A 16,347-nucleotide genomic window follows, 5' to 3' on the forward strand; every position below is an offset into this window, starting at 1 on the left:
AGGTCCAGCCTGTCCAACAGGGCTTGGGGAGTGAAGTGGGGCCACAGCGGTCAAAGTGCTTAGGGATGAGTTGATATTAAATCTCCTCCAAAATTTATCATTATCAGGAAGGGGACGGGGGTAAAAAGGGGCAAAATCCAATTGAAATTTGCTAAATACTGCATTTCACTGGGCCTGAAATTAGTGTTAATGGGTTAATGGAAACTCCACAAGGCAAGAGCTGCTGTTTCCAGGCTTTTCAAGGCCCTTCCCACGAGTATCTGCTGTGGGTGGGGACAAGCTGACTCACAGTTTCCAGGGTTGTAGTAACGTTTCAACACCCCAGCGCTCCAGCCTTGGGGACTGATGGCAAAGAGCACATTCCCAGCAGAGTGGTTGGGAAGTTTTTTGACAACATGTTTTCTTGTGTCAGAAAATGTCAGTTCGGCAAAACCAAAACTTTTTTTTTTTTTTTTTTTTTTTTTTTTTTTGGGTAGCAAACTCCCAGTTTCCATGAAGTGCTGCTTGGAAAGGTTGCCTGGGCTCAAGCCCGGATTTCTAGTCAAACCCACAGAGGCGAAATCATCTCCCAGCAGGTCCTCAGCAGGGGGTGATGGCACCCATCCATGGCGGTCCCCATCCCAGGAGAGGCCCCTTGCTTGGAGCGGAGACATGGACTCTCACATCCCGGGAGAAGACCTACAGGTGATTGCAGACCCATTTCTTTAAATCTCTTCTGGGTGAAGCTGGGCCAATTTGTGTAACTAACTAAGCAGTTATTCAGGGAGAAAGAGTCTGGCTTTATGCTGGAGATGAGAGCACCCCTCTGAGATATGGGGTATTAGGTTCAGTTCCGTGGTTTGGGTCAGGACGAAGAGGGACTGAACCACAAGTCGGGACAGTGCCATGGGTACAGGATTATCCCCTGTGCTGCTGCTTCCATTTTGTAGGAAAACAAACTCAAGCCATCCCAGTAAAGTCCTGCTGCAACCCAAGGAAAGCACTGGCGGCTCAGGTTTTGTAGGACAGAAAGGCTGCCTTCATCCAAACCTGATGCCAGCCTCCACAGCAGAGAAAGGTGGTTTTTTCACCTTAATAAAAGCTGTATTTCCAACTCTTTCCAGCTGCCCCTCTCCCTGAACACGGCCAGAGGGGGCTCGTTTAGTCCCACTGCCTTGCTGTGTCACTTCACATTCAGCCAGAGACGAATATTCACCCACTTTCTCCATTTGAAAAATACAGAACAACTAGAAATGTATCCCTGCTATGAAGTTTCCTTATTACATACCCCAGGCAGTGCGAAGTGAAAAGAGAACTTCTGGGGGGGTATCGCAGAAGGTGCGTCTCGCTCCCAGGGAGCAGCTGGCTGGGCTGGACCGGCGGTGGCTTCGCAGTCTGAAGTCACCCGCTGCCAGGCTCAGTGAGGGCAAAGGATGCTGAAGCAGAAAGAGCTGCGGGGCTCAGCTTCCCAGGGGATCCAGCCCACAGAGAAGAAACAGCAGCAAATATCACAGCAAAGAACTTCCAAAGAATTTCCAAACCTTTTGTTTCCTCTAGGCTAAATTGCAATTTTTCCAGTGGGAGAACAAGCCAAAGGGACCCCTTGGCTCTTGTGTCAGTTGTAGGGCACACGGTGAATCATGAAGCAGGAGGAGCACCGTCTCCTGTCTTTCCTAATGGTGATGAAAACCTCGGCTGAGAAGACCTGAGCAGCCTCAGACACCTTCAAAAAATCCAGCATAACCTCAGCGAGGCAGAGCTACCCGTACATTGAAAAGGATAAAGAGCTCCACGGAGCGTGCCAAGGCTTCCCTTCGCCGGCATTATAGGGAAGGCAATTGGCCAGTGCATGCTGTTGGTAGCCCATCCGGCTTTCTGCTGGCCACCTGCAAGTGGCTGCGTCTCTGGTGGGCGGCCGGTCTGAGCAGGCAAGCGCGAACCAGCCAGGGAAAAAGGAGAAGCTGCTGGACTTGAACTGAACCCAAGCCAAACTTCTTCTGAGGTTCAGCAAATTTCACGTCAGTAACTTTGATTCCTCCTCCAGCAGCCAGGACATTTCCTGAGCGCGGGCAGCACCCGCCGTGCGTGCCGCCGTCCCCCGCGCGAGCCTGTCCTCTGGCCAGCCGGGCAGGTTCTCAGATTGGATGAGATCTGGTTTATCAGCCAGTTCCCGCTGCCTAATCAAACCCAACTCTCAAACCTCTGGAGTTTCACTGTACCTCCTCGTTACGTTCTTCCTCTGGATCCCATGCAAGCACCGTTAATTTACCTCCACCGTATTTTTTCTTACAACGCCCTTGGGAGGCAAGGAATGGCTGTTAACATCCCTTGTACTCATCCGGAGGGCTTGCAGTGGGAAGGACTCTCAGAGGCACGCCACTGCCCAGCTCCCATGGGGTCTGGTGGGACGCAGAGATCCAGTTACCTCTGCTGGTCCAGGGGAAAGTGGTTTGCTCAAGGTAACGGGGAGTGTCTGTGCTAGAGAAGGGAACAGAGCTCATGTGAAAGTCCAGGACTAGAAACTTCTTCGCCTGAAGAGGACTGTGCTGAGACACAGGAGCTGCCCTGGGTCTCCACCGCTTGCAGAGCACCTGCGAGCAGCCACGTGCACCCACCAGCCAGGGAGTCCCTGCCTGAAACGATTGCTGTCTTTTCCATTTCTCCCAAACTAAGCACACTGGATGAGATCGACAATGTCTGAGAACTGCTGCTCACTCAGGAGGTTGCCATCAGCCAAGGGAACACCATGCCAGGTTTCAACGGGCTTGCCGGTCCTGTGCCCAGTAGCTCTGAGTTGGTTTTGTTGGTTGGATGCTCAGTGAAACACAGCTGAGAGTTCCAGTTTGGCCTTTGGTGTCAGCATCGAGGAGAGGCCAAATGGCCCATGGGGACAGGGCTGTCCTCTGAGGAGGTTCTCCAGCTGTCGTGCCCCAAAACTGCTCTGACTCTGCACTTCTGGTGAGGATGACCGAGGCAGAAGTTCCTAAACTGCTATATGCACCCAAAGAGTGCTGTAGAGAAGATTGTGGGGGTCAGGCCACTGCTCCTCCGGATATGGGTTTCTAAGGACTTCTTGGGGTTGGAAAGCAAAGCTACAATTCCTCAAAGCAACAGGATCTCGAGGCCCTACCTCTGCTTTACAGATTCACTGGACAGTTGCAGAACGTGGCTCTCCTGACCACCAGTGCAGCACAGGAGTGAACGACACTCATCGTTACTCCTCTGTGCTCTGGAAAGAAGCTGCTGATCTACCTGCCATTAAACCTTGAAGTGTCTTTCCTGATGCCACTGTCAGTGATTTTCTTGTTCTTTCGAACTGATAATCTAATAAAATGTGGCATGTGGGTGGAGAGGATGAAGACGTTGACTCCTGAGCCTTAATCTAGGACTTTATTCAGGAGGACATCCTACCTCATGGTCAGTTATGAGCAACCACCCTCCAGCGGATCCTGTAGTGGTGTCAGCACAGCGATCGGCTCCCAGGACTCACACGAGGAGGTACCGGTGCAACGTGGAGAAGTGGATGGGGAGGAGAAGTCACATTCAGCCAGTCCAAGGATGGTGCAGCCTCTGAGACTCCTGCAGGAGAGAGATGGATGTGCTGAGTCCAGGCATCTGTCTGCATGAGAGCAGCTTGGGGATTTCTAGGCCCACAGAAACTCATAGCATCTACCTCAGCCTCATTCTTTACTTCCCCAGTTGCAGGCAGAACAGCAGGGCTCGCCATCAAACTCCTCCTGTCCTGGTCTGGCTATGGGAGTCAAGGAATATCACAGAAAACAGATGCTCTGTTCAAATGGGAAGGGAATTACCAGCACCCCCGTCCACCAGAGGATACATCTACAAACCACACCGCCCATAACAAACACACAGGAGTTTGTCTTTTTTATCAGCATTTATTCAGCAGCCTGTGGAGACAGTCTGCCTTTCGGGAGCCTTTTCCAGGCAGCTAACACCCAGTTCTGAAACTGCCCTTTACTTTTTTTTGGCTTGGCTTTGGTGAATTGTCATTTTTGAGCTGGAAAGGGTCTATTCGAGTAAGAAAAATGGTCCAGTGCTGCATGCTGCCACCATGCTGATCCAGCAACAAACTGTGTAATATTCCAAGCCCAGTACCTTAAAAAACCTTAAATCTCCACCTATCCCTATTTACCCGTACAATTTGCAAACACAAGACTGGAAGTTCCCTGAGAGGGCAGGATTAGAAACAGGATTATGCTGTTTGGAGCTGGTCCAGAGAGCAGAGGGAGTACACGTACATGTCAAAAATGGATTTTAATTGAGGTTTGGTGTGTCCAGTGGTGCTCTCCTAGAAGCAGGAGCTAAACACACGGTAGGGCCGGACAAGAAGGAAGCATAGGTTGACTAAGACATCAAAGCAGATCTGAGAAAGGTCAGATATAAATGGCAACCTGTCCGTTTATGCAATAGTTTGCTCTTCTATTTACGATGGTATTTTCTGGGAAGAGCTGGTCAGAGCCAACTAGGGCAGGCTTGTAAAAAGATAATTTTTCTCCCTTAGAAAACACAAAGACAGACAGACTGGGCTGCTGGCTTTTCTCCCTTCCCAAGATCTGCTGCCCTGGGCAATTTGTTCTGTTGCAGCAGCTCTTTGCTGAAGTGACTGGCGTCTGGTGTGCTTCAGAGCAGACGCCAGTCACTCCAGTAAAGAGCTGCTTACCACATCTCTGGTAAATATTTTCTGCAGTGGTGCAGTAGCGTCTTAAAGAGCAGCACTGTTATTTCGTAGGCATCTCCAATAATAACTCGGAGGGAAGCAGCCACAAGACATTAGCAAAAGCTGCTGCCACTGACCAAAACTTTAGAGAAGCAGGAACAGAAGTGGGAAGAGAATAGAAATAGTGACTGAGTCACTGGCTGGAGAGGCTGAACGCAGCAAGGATGAAAAAAAAAAAAAGGCAGGCTTCAAAAGCTGGTCCCAGGACACGTCTGTGGGACCAGCACACGCTGGTCTGATGCTTCCTCAAATTTCTTGCAACCTCAAAATGGGGATATGAAAATCATTATGGCAAAAAGAGAATATTGTCTTTTCTGTTTTGAGCCTGGACCAAAGGTAGCTGGAGGCAATCATTGCTAAAGTACCAAAAGCACATCTCTTTTTGTGTTGAAACTGCATTTTGAGTATCTCTGCTGGCAGCTGGCTGCAGGGTCTCCAGGGCTTGCTCATGCAGAAGTATGTGAAAATAGAAAGCAGGGTAAGGAAGGAAAGGAGCTGACCCTAAAGTCATTGGCACTGCTGGGTGTTACTGAGAGCAAACCATCCTTAAGCACACACCAGGACACAGAAGTATACAGTTTGACCCAGCAGTAGCACGGTTGCTTCTTAGACACGCAGCGCACGGAGCAGGCTTTGCTGCGTAAGGAGATGGTGGTTGGAAGCCAGTCAGGTCTCCAGGGGATCTCCTCTGTCCCATTGCCACGCTATGGAATGAAAAAGCCCCTCTCTGAGCTGGCACCCCGTGGGGTCAGTCCTACTGTACCTTAAACTCTGCTAAGAAGCCGTCTCTGTCCAGGAAACTGCTGGCTCCGACATCTCGGCTGTTGCAAGACGATCAGAAGCAGCAGCTTCTTCCCTAAGGCGCCCTGGGTGCCAGCGGCACGTCTCCCAGCTGGGCAGCCAGCCCGGCCACCAGCACGGCCGCATGTGGGCACAACCCCGTCGGTTTGTGCGTGGGTGAAGCACCTACCGAACCAGGCAGCTCTGGAGGTGCAGGTCTCCTCTGCAGACCCCTTTTGGAGCCACGGCTGGGGTTTTCCATAGTTCAGCATCCTTTTGTGACACTAAACCCTAGTTTGATGCCAGCCATCCCTAGCAGCTAAGCCCTCAGAGGGCGTAAACTGGTGTTCACCTTCAGTGGACAGGTCCCAGCCAAGATCTGGCCATCTATTTACCTTCTCACGTGGGCGATGACCTGGGACCATGCCCGACCACACGGCCTGACCCTGCACGCTGGCGCTTACCCTCCCTACCCAAGTCCAGCCTGTACTAGAGCCAACCTGGCACAGGGATGCAAAACTGTCTTGCTGTCTGGCAACAGCAGAAGGCTTCCCATGGCCCGTCAGGCTATCCCAGCATAATTTGGGATGAGAACGAGCGGATGGAGCACTGACTGGAGCAGATACCCAGTGACAATATCTGATGGAAAATAAATTTTATATAAGGTGAGTGGTTTTTAGCTCTCAGCCTCTTTTTATTCGGCTAGTGAGTGAGTAATGGTTAACGCACAGTGATCAGATTTGGTGAACCAAGACCAAAAAAGCAATGAGAGAGAAAGGAGGAGGGTGTGCGAGCGCAGAAGAGCTTGGCTGAGGGCTCGGGCGCCAGAGCTGTGGGAACCACAATTCTTGTCCCACTTTTCGCGGGACTGGCTCTGTCCTTCATCCAGCCCCGTCCTTCATCCAGCCCCATGGCAGGGGACAGCAGCCGGTTGACAACAGCTAAAGGCAAGAGTCATTTGGGAAGAAAGATAATAAATTGTGTTGCGTTAAAAGAAATAATCCCCAAAGCCAGGTCAGGACATCGTTTTCCTGTCTCAGCTGCGAGACCTGCCAACGCCTCCCGAAGCCACCTCCAACTGAGGCTGCTGCCCAGCCCTGCTGCCGCGTCCCCTCGCCGTGACACCCGTCGGTGTTTGTGACAGTGACCCACCGGCTCGCCAGTGCCTCGCTCCGAGGACCAGCCCGCTGCCAACCGCGGGCCCGCGGGCCCCCGACTCCTGATGCAAACGTTAGGACGAAAGAATGACATCAGCCATCCCAACGCAAGCTATTCATATCGTCATCAGCCAAACAACAAACGTTTCTCTCGGAGTCGTAAAGCAAGGGTGGCATTTTTATTAGCTGAGGTTTCCTCCTTTTTTTTTTTTTTTCCCCCCTCCTTTTTTATGGCCTTATCCACAAATGCTGAGAGCCAGAGGGAATTATTTGTTCCTTACATTAAAGCAAGAAGCCATCAGACCACAGCACTACTACCACTCCCCATATCCTTATTTTCTTCTTTTGGATTTCTATGAAGCTTATTATTAAACCTTAGCTAATGCAGACATCCTAACAATGCACCGAGTGCTAATAACTGCTAAGCAGCATTATTAATTATTGTAATTACAACATTTAAAATATATTTTGATTATATTAAAGAGAATACTTTCCTACTTTTCCAACCAAAAAAATCCACAAATGTAGCTTATTAACAGTAATTCTATTCTCACTGGTAAAACTATTGTTAGATTTCAAAGGCAGCTAGTCTGAGCCCTAAAAAAATATATCACGCTGGGATGGCGTGGCGTGTTCTCAAACTCTGATGTCGCTCAGCTGGGGTGGGGGCTGGAGGAAGCTTGCCAGAATGTGCTAGCAGGGGCTCCGATGAGGAATTCAGTCCTTGAAGTCTGACAGCACCCAGCACAGTGGCCTTTAGGAGAGGCATAAATACATCCACCCCCCTCACAGCTTGCACAGCCCCTTACAACCCCCTCAAAGCTGATTTCAGTGGGTGCTGGCGGGCTCCACGCAGGCTTGGGGGAACCCCTATCACCTGTCTGAGGGGTGTTTATGTGCAGTAGGTGGGACCTGGAACATCAGGAAGCACCTATAGGTCTCCTATGGCGGGCTATGGAGCTACTGTTACGGGTACGATACAGGACCACGGTCCTGCGACAGGCACCCTCGTCGTTCACCCTTGCTTGTAACAGTCAGTGGAGTTATTCATGCTGAACCCAGACACGCAAATGGCCACATAAACGCACAGCCGTGCTTTTAATTAAAGCTGTGCCGAGATAAAAAGCTTCAGAAAACAATTTTAAACAATTAAAAATAATATTAGAGGTGGTTGTCTACCCAATCTGCATGTGTCCTGAGCAGCTCGGGGAGGCTCGCTGTACTCTTACCACCGACAGGACTGTTTGCAGCGACTCCCCTCCGCCCCGCTGGCAGGCTGAACACCCCTCCAGACGCTTCTCTGCTCCAAAGAGTTAAGATTTCACTTGCCAGGCTGTTTTTGTTTCTATTCACATGTCAGTGCCTGTCATTTATTTAGTCAATGGGACATGTCCAAGGGATGGAGACAGACTGGGTTAGTCATTCTGACCGTGGGTCGCCAGTCACTGCAAACTGCCTGAGGTCATTTCCAAAAGCGCCACTAACAATGAGAGGGAAGCTGGGCCCGGGAGACCTGCAGGAAACGGCGCGGAGATTAAAGACAGAGATAGTCCTTTGCAAAAGTACACTGGAGGAATGTTCCCTATGTTCTGTCAACAGAGTTTCTTCCTCGCTCAAGACTTGTCTATTTTAAGTCTGAACTCGCACCAAAAATGGAAATCCTTGCTCAATGGCTATCAGTGGATCTTGGGTTTCTGGGGCTGCAGCAGCGCTACAGCCGAGGAAATGAACCCTCCAGCCCGGCCTTTGCTGCCAGAGCTGCTTTAAACAATTCCTCCTTGCGGCAGCTCTTCGCTGGGTTCGCTCCTTTGCCTGGTGAAAGCACGGGGTGTCAACCCCGGCCGGCGCCGCCGTGCGCTGCCTGCGAGCATCGTCCCCAGCGGGGTACCCCCGGCGTACCCCTGGCACTGCCCCCGCCTCCAGGGATGGCATCTCAGCCCACGCTGGACAGCCGAAAGCAGAGCAGGGCTGCAAGGCCCACAGTTCCACCCTTCCAGGGTGCTCTCCTTCTTTAAGGAAGCGAATGGAAAAGAAGCGTTGAAAAGCAACCATAAATATTTGCTGCAGCATCTTGGGCCGAAATCAAGCCCTTGTGACTGCAGATTTAGGGAGAACGGGAAATTCCTCTGGCAGCCATCTGGGCGTCAATGCAGGGCTGAAATACAAGAGCAGTTTTAGGTGCAGAGATGCGCATTTTGCAAAATAGTACAGGCCGCTCTTACTTAAGGCATAAGGTACCTCTGGGTGTTTTGGAAAACATTAATAACAACCACATGATTGGTGTAAAACACTGATTTTCCATCCAGACACACTATTGTTTTCAGATAAATACATTCCATCGAGTTTTTTTGTATCTGAACTTTCTGCATGTGGCTTCTGCGTCTCAGGCAGATGGGAATGGGGGTTTGACAACAATAGTGGTGGCCCAGGAGGAGCCACCAGAGCCCACTGGCTCGGGAACTAGTGACAGGGGCTAAACCCTGCACTCTGCTGCGGGTGCAGTCGGCGGTGACGTGGGGCAGGGGTTGAAGGTAAGCAAGGGACAGGAAAAGGAGCTGCACAGTTGCTTTCAGCCGCTTTGCAGAGATAGGGAAAAGCAGAAAACGCATTTCTTAAGAACACAAACATCCATCACGGACACACACAAGAGTATCCAAATTCCTCAGTGTTATATTTATGAAGCCATTCGGAGACATGATACAGGCCAGTTCCTGTAGATTTTTCCATGTGTTGTTAAAGATTCAAATTACAGAGTAATTGTCAGTCTTTGAAGACATTGGTCTTGGTATTGCAGAGCCCGGAGGCTGCTCCAGGCAGGGTCTGTCTGTGCTGCAGACAGGAGATAACGCAGAGCCACCACCAGCGCTGAGCAAGCTCCGGAGTCAGGAGCGGGCCAGGAATGACGGCGCGGAGGCTCTGGGGGGGGAATTTACTCTGCTTGCAGATAAGGAAAGCATCCTGCTTTAAGCATGAGGTAAACAACTTTTAATACACAAGCTAGTTATCTGGAGAGTCCCACGGGAGGAAGCGTATCTGGTGCGAGGCTCCGCCGGCACATCTGCGCTGTGTGGCACAGCACGGTGCAGGGACGGTGACCCAGCCCCGGTGCCCGGGTGCTTTTGGGGAGCCCGGCTGCTCGTGGGTGCTCACTGGGGCCGGGACCAAGGCTCCACCAACTTGCAAAAGAGACTCGAGAGAGCTGGGTTTGTTTCTGGGAGGAGGGCCGGGGCTCCCGGTCCGTTGGTGGCCTCATGGCTGCACATGGTAGGACTTGGGCTACCCAAGGTAGGAATCATAAAACAGTTGGGCAAAATCAGAAAGACTCTAGAAAGAGGCTTAAAAACTCTTTCAGCACAAAACTGCCAACACTAATCTTTTTTTCCCAGTTATTACACAGAATAGCCTACCAAACTATTTTCGGGTGTGTTTTCATCGATAAGGCCAGGGGAACACTCACAAGCTGGAGAAGGCACGTCGTTTCCTCTCAGCACGATAAGGTTCGGGAGAAGTAACGAGGTCGCGGCCGCTCCCTGGTGCTCCCCGTGTCGCTGCAGGGTTCATCCCTCGCTGCAGAACCAAGGTTGGTAGGAACCTCAATGAGCATCACTCCTGGGTGGCCCTTGGGGGAACGTGGGCACAAACTCATCCCTTCGCCTTGTCGTGGAGAGGCGACAGAGTCAGGGGAGGCGATGGAGGGAGCAGGAAGAGCTGGTCTCAAGTTCAGAGCTTGATTTACAGCTGAGGCCTCGGGCAAATCACTTACTGGCTTTGTGGTTTCATTTCCTCATCTCTAGAATCTCTTTCACGGGTGATGTGTGAGGGGGAATTAACATTCAAACTTTGTTTTTAATAAATATTTAAAGATTCGTCTTGTGTTTTACGAACATTTCTGAATTATCTTTCTGCCCTTGCATAAGGGTCTTACCCTGCCAGCGCTTTAATCTGAGCTCCTCTCCCTGGAGTGGGTGCGATGCTTCTGCTGCAGCTTTGTGCTTTCATTGAGTAACCATTAACTGCCTCGGTTAAATGTAAAGGCATGTGAAGAAAGTTTTCTGCTGCCAGTTCTGCCCTGCACTGCGCTGGACGCCAGCAGGACACATCAAACAAAAGCGTTCCTCTGCATAAAACAAACCAAAGCAGTGCCCAGCACACTCCGACGAGCTGTTAGCAAGCTCTGAGTGACGCCCCAGTACTCCAAAATTCTTCATTTATGTGTGAAGCACCAGTAAAGACTCTGTTTTCACCAGCCCAGCATGATTTGGAAGTGAAAGCGTGGACTTGAAGCTACTCTGTGCTGAGGCCAGTGGAAATTCGATGCGGGTTTGACCCGAGGACTATGCACGCTTTAGTCTCTGCCTGTTTGTTGTTAAACTCATTAAAAACATCGGGGTTTTTGCATCTTTAAAGTCTTTTCTAACTTCATAAAATATGTGAATGCCTAAGAAAGAATCTGTGTGCAACTGCACAAAGAGTGACTAACAAGTAGGAATTTTGTGGTGTTCAAAGGGAGAAAAATAAGCTGACGAGCCTGTGGTAGAATGAGTTAATTTGCCTTGCAGCCTACCTGGTGCCCAGTGCCAGCTCGCCCTCCCTCAGACGTTGCTGGTGATGGGTCATGCGCTTCTCCACCCAGATGAGTGATTTTAAGTTAAAGATTCAAAATTAGCCGTTTCAGACATGCCCCAGCCCAAGGCTGGTCACTTCCTTATAATATCTATGCTGAATTTCTATTAGAAGAAAATTCACAGCACTTCAAAATGAAGCATTTTGACACATTGAGTTGAAATAATCCCCATTTCTAGATGACATTTCATTCTATTTTTAAAACGCTACGAAGTTTTGAGAGCAAATCCAACCATGCATTCAACCAAACCAACATTTTTGTTCAAATCCTCATTTCCCAGAAAAATTGTAAAACATTCGTTTTACTCAGAACTAGAACAAACCTTTTCCCCCAAATTTTGCAACTGCCAATAATCCATTTTTATCCCAACATTTAATGTTGTTCTAAAACTTCCTTACTGGAACTGCTGGAACCTGAAGTTGTCATTAAGTGGATCCCTTGCACTGTCACTAAAATTCATGCCATTTTATAATCCTGTAATTCCCCAAACTCTCCTCAGGCTTCAGCGCCCCTGTCCGAGGGATGTTTACAGCTTATTCTTCCTTTGTAGGCAAAATTAACCCAAGAGCTAAAACTGATGAAAGGCACATTGCTGTCTGTCATAAGGGGCATATGTTGAAATATGGCAGTGAAAAAAGCCAGCAATGCTCAAACCGCTGCAGAATCCCAGTGGAACGAGGCATGTGAAGAATATTTTATATTTAGTCAGAGGAGGGGAAAGGCAGGAGCCGGATGATGTTGGGTTTTTCATGATGAAGAACATTTCTAGGGAGGACTCCCTGCCATGGGAAAAGTTCCACGCTTTATTTTTCTAATGAACAACTGTCTCCAGTGTTTCACAACGCCAGGTTGCTTACTGTGGGGAGCTGGAGCAAACCTACTTTCTCTCTCCGTGTCCTTTTCAGCCCACATAGCTCTGTTAGCCAGGATGGGAAGAAGACTTGGAAGTCATAATCAAAAAAACACAACATGAGTTGCAAAAAAGGAACAACATCATCCTCACGGGGCTCTCCTGAGCTGAGAGGCTTCCTTTAATCTTCACAGTCCCTGCAAGAACAGCCGTCTGCCTGCCTGTTCCTCAGCTGTTGTCTTCACCTGGGTCTTCTATACCTCCTCTGCACTCCTGATGCACTTTCTCCCTGCGCCTGCAAGCACCCTGCCACTAGCTGTGTGTAAGGTGAGAAACCAGAGGTGCTGGTGAAGGATGGAAACCAATGGCAGAGGGCTGCAAAAAAGAGTGAACTGGTTCCCAAACAGAGGAGCCACACAAAACCTCAGGTTTAAGAGATGCTTAAAAGCTGCACTGCACTTTTGTAGATGGAGTGAGTCTCATGGTCAAGCGTACATCTCAGGAACGATGATGGGAATTCGTGTATCCTGCTGCCTTCCAAGGGTACGAGCCCTTGGATCCCATCAAATAACAGACTGTGCTGCTGCCTGTGAAGTTCCCCCCTTTGATTCTCTTGCTGAATGCTTAAGCCAGTGACTTGGCCAGGAACAGACTCATTTTCAAAAGAGGCAGTCACATTTCATTCCTGAATGCTCTCTCTATGTCCCTCCCGCTGCAGAGTGTCTCTGCGCTGGACCACATCGCACTTCTCCCGCAATGGCTGCTCTGTCCGAGGTCTCCTCTGCTTCACGTGAGAGCGTGGAACAATGCTGCTCTCTGAGCACCCCTCCAGAACGGAGGAGTTGGACATTGTTTTCTTTTCCTGTTTTGTTTTGCACAGAATAACTCCCCTCTATGGGGTCACTTCGGCTCCAGAAACAGACTATTAATAAACTTCACTGCTTTGGATAGTCCAAGCCAAATGCTGGCCTTAGAGAGGAAAAAAAAAAAAAAAATCTACAATTGCATAGAGCCTTTTCATCCCTGAGAGCCTTCCAAAGCACAGGTAGTGATTATCCACCGCTGAAACGCCACCACCGCTGTGGTGGCACAGAGGAGTGGTTTAACACAACAGTCCAGTCTGCCCGTCCTGGCGCTTGGCTGAATGGAGGTCTGTGTGCGCAGCAGATGCTTTCTCTGAGTTGGATGCTGTTTGGTGGCTTTCATCAGCTTGCTTTTGACCTACAAATAAATGGTCATATCAAAGGGGATGAGGGGTGGACCTGTGGTTAAGGCATAGAGCTGGAAGTCAGGAGTCTTGCCAGGAGGTTGAGACAGTCCTTTGGTATCAACATTTTCTCTTCTGGCCCCATCAGGTTTTGCAGAACATAAGCTTTAGGTTTTAAAGAGAAAACCAGTTCAGTTATTTGGGGGTCTAAGGCCCAAGTCAAGCGGCCAACGTGGATGAAGGCACAGTTGTACCCTGTGCTGCCTGTTCACCTTTAAATCTAACTCCAGGCACAGGATCAGACTCTCAGGCTGAAGCCACTTCTGATACGACCAAGGGTGTCCAGCAGCAGGCAACATACAGGGATCACAGGAGGAGGCTAAGAGCTACTTTGGTAGTGGGTGAGATGATTTAGACAATATATGAAGGCAATGACAACATCCAACCTTCAGACAGGACCAGAGCTCCAAAGGAAACAGAAAAGGAGAAGATCTGTGCCAGATCTTGCTCCAAATGATACCTGAAGCCAATGGAGTTGCTTTGGATCTGTGCGAGAGGAGCCAAAACCAGAACCTAGCACCAATTTTGGAATGGGATGCACGCAAAAAACAACACAGTTGTAAGACCAACAGAAAAGGCTGAACACCGAGTACATGTGCCATTCTGGTATGAATTTCTGAAAGAACAGAGGGGTTTAGACCTTTTTTTTTTTAAAACCTACTAAATTAATAGACATCTTGGTGAAACAAGAAACAGCACAAGCCAAGTGCTCAACTCAAAGCACTCTCAAACCATAAAACAGCACCTGCCCCTCTCCACACCTCCCAAAATAGACCTGAGCCTAAAAATCAGTGATTTTTAAAACAACACATATCTTTCACTCAAAATCCCCCCAAAACTACAGGTTTCACTTTTGTCTAATATCTCCACCATCAAGAAAGCGCAGCAGCTTCATTTCGCTGTAATAACTGCCTCTCCTCGGCATTAACCCCCCCCCCAACACTGTGGTAGGTCACCTCTATACTCTTCCCTGTTCCTAAATGAAATCATTGTTTGCCCACGGATCAGGGCTGGTACCGTGATCACTTGTACTTGCCCTTGGCCCTCAGAACATATTGTTCATGTACTTCAGCTGACAGACTGGGAAAGCGTTCCCCTTGCTCACCGCAGAGCAAGGCTTTGCCTCTTCCACCAGCTTCATGTGACCGATCTGTAGGAACTTGCTTTGGCACCATCAGATTAGTTGCTGTTAACATCACTTATCCTGTTAAAGTTTCTTCCCAGTGAGCAACGAAACATACCTAATCCAGGCAGATTAAAGAGAAACACATTTCATCATCTATCCCTCAGCTTCAACCACTCCATTAGAAGGCGAAAGGCATTTGGTTTCAGGAATTGCTCACAGCTCCATCAGACTGAAGCAACAGTCGGCGTCCGCGATAGAGACGCAGACTGACATATTTCAGATCTATGGGGATGTTTAGCTGTGAAAACGATTTGCACGGTGCCTTTTCTCAAACGGCTGCAGATGCTTTGTGCCCTGTAACAGCACCCAGCCCTACGCGGCTGCTGCTTTCAGCACATGCTTTCCACCTCCTGCTCAGCCGCTGGGTCACCCAGCCGCACCGCTGCTGCTCCAGCCTCCTCCCAAGCCCTTCTCCGGGCTGAGCTGGGAAAACTGGGAGATAATGCTTTACACGGCCTTATCCAGTGTACAACATTTCTCATGTCTTAGCCTGGACTTCCAAGAAGACCAAAGTTTATGTAGTCGTTCTCAGTGGGGGTGTGCCTGTGTGCACATGTTCCCCACAACCATGGCAGGGACTTTTAGAGTCATGAGTCAATCACCATCTCCTTTGGCAGCAGTGTGGCAGGATCAGCTGTAGCACACGTAACGGGCTCCGTGAACATTGCCGCCGGGAGGAGGACAGCCTCTGAGCACTGCTGCTGGGGAAAGACCGAACTACGAGCTCAAAAGATGCGACACCAAAGAATCCTCTGGCAGGATGGGAATACTATGTCAGAAAAAGCTTGAATTGGAGGCTGCACTTTCTTGGTTAACAGAAATCCAATCACAAGGCGAAAATATGGAGGAAACCAGAGCTTCGTTATTTCTGCTGCTCATGGAGCAAATTGGTTTTGTTCTCATAATAAACAAAAAAAGACTGTACCTCCAGAGGTGTGGGCGAGTACCAATGGCTTCCTAAAACATCTCCCTGGAAAAGGTGGTGACCACTGATCCTACGTAAAACACAACAGTCTCCCTCGAGCCTTGATCTCTCCCCAGTGCTTCCCCTATGCCTTGTTTGTCTGACCCCTGGATTGTCTGCTCTCGGAGCAGGGGCTCTCGTGTGCCTGCCCGTGGCACCACCAGCTTCTGAGCTCCAGGAGGACCCTGCCAGGACCACAGTATTAACTGTAAATAGTCTTAGTGAAGTCCCTGCTTTTCTGAGACAGGGTTGGCCACAATGAAGCAAGAACAGAGTCAGCACAGACTGACTGCGCCCTCCAGTACAAAACAGAGCCAGTGCTGCTCTGCTCTGCGATGATACAGTGCAAACCAGTTTAGATTCAAACGAAGCTTTTCACTTGCCACCAAAATAAGCATATTATGGAATTGCTATCCTCCCCAAACCACAGGGTTGTTTTAATGACCTTCCATTTAAGCATTAAGGAGTGAAATGTCTAATCCTGTCGAGTGTGTAAGAATGTGACTCATTCCTTTAATGCTGTGAACTGCCTCCTTTTTGGCAGCTGCTCCGTACGGCAACTAGTGCAGTATTCAAAATGGCAGGGTTTGAATCTGCTAAATGAAAATGATAAATAAATTCTAACTGCAGGTAATACCTAATATAACTTGTGTGTGTGCAATAATATTATTCTAGTTGCCGAGCAACTAACAGGAGGTACAGTGAAAGAAAGAGATAAAACCTCCTGAATACGGGTACGCACTTTGTTTGCTTCATGAGGGACCCTGCTCATGCTGGGTTTATCAGATCTTGCCCAGTGGTT

Source organism: Leptosomus discolor, chromosome 11 (genome assembly GCF_034619465.1).
Source record: "Leptosomus discolor isolate bLepDis1 chromosome 11, bLepDis1.hap2, whole genome shotgun sequence".
NCBI lineage: Eukaryota > Metazoa > Chordata > Aves > Leptosomiformes > Leptosomidae > Leptosomus > Leptosomus discolor.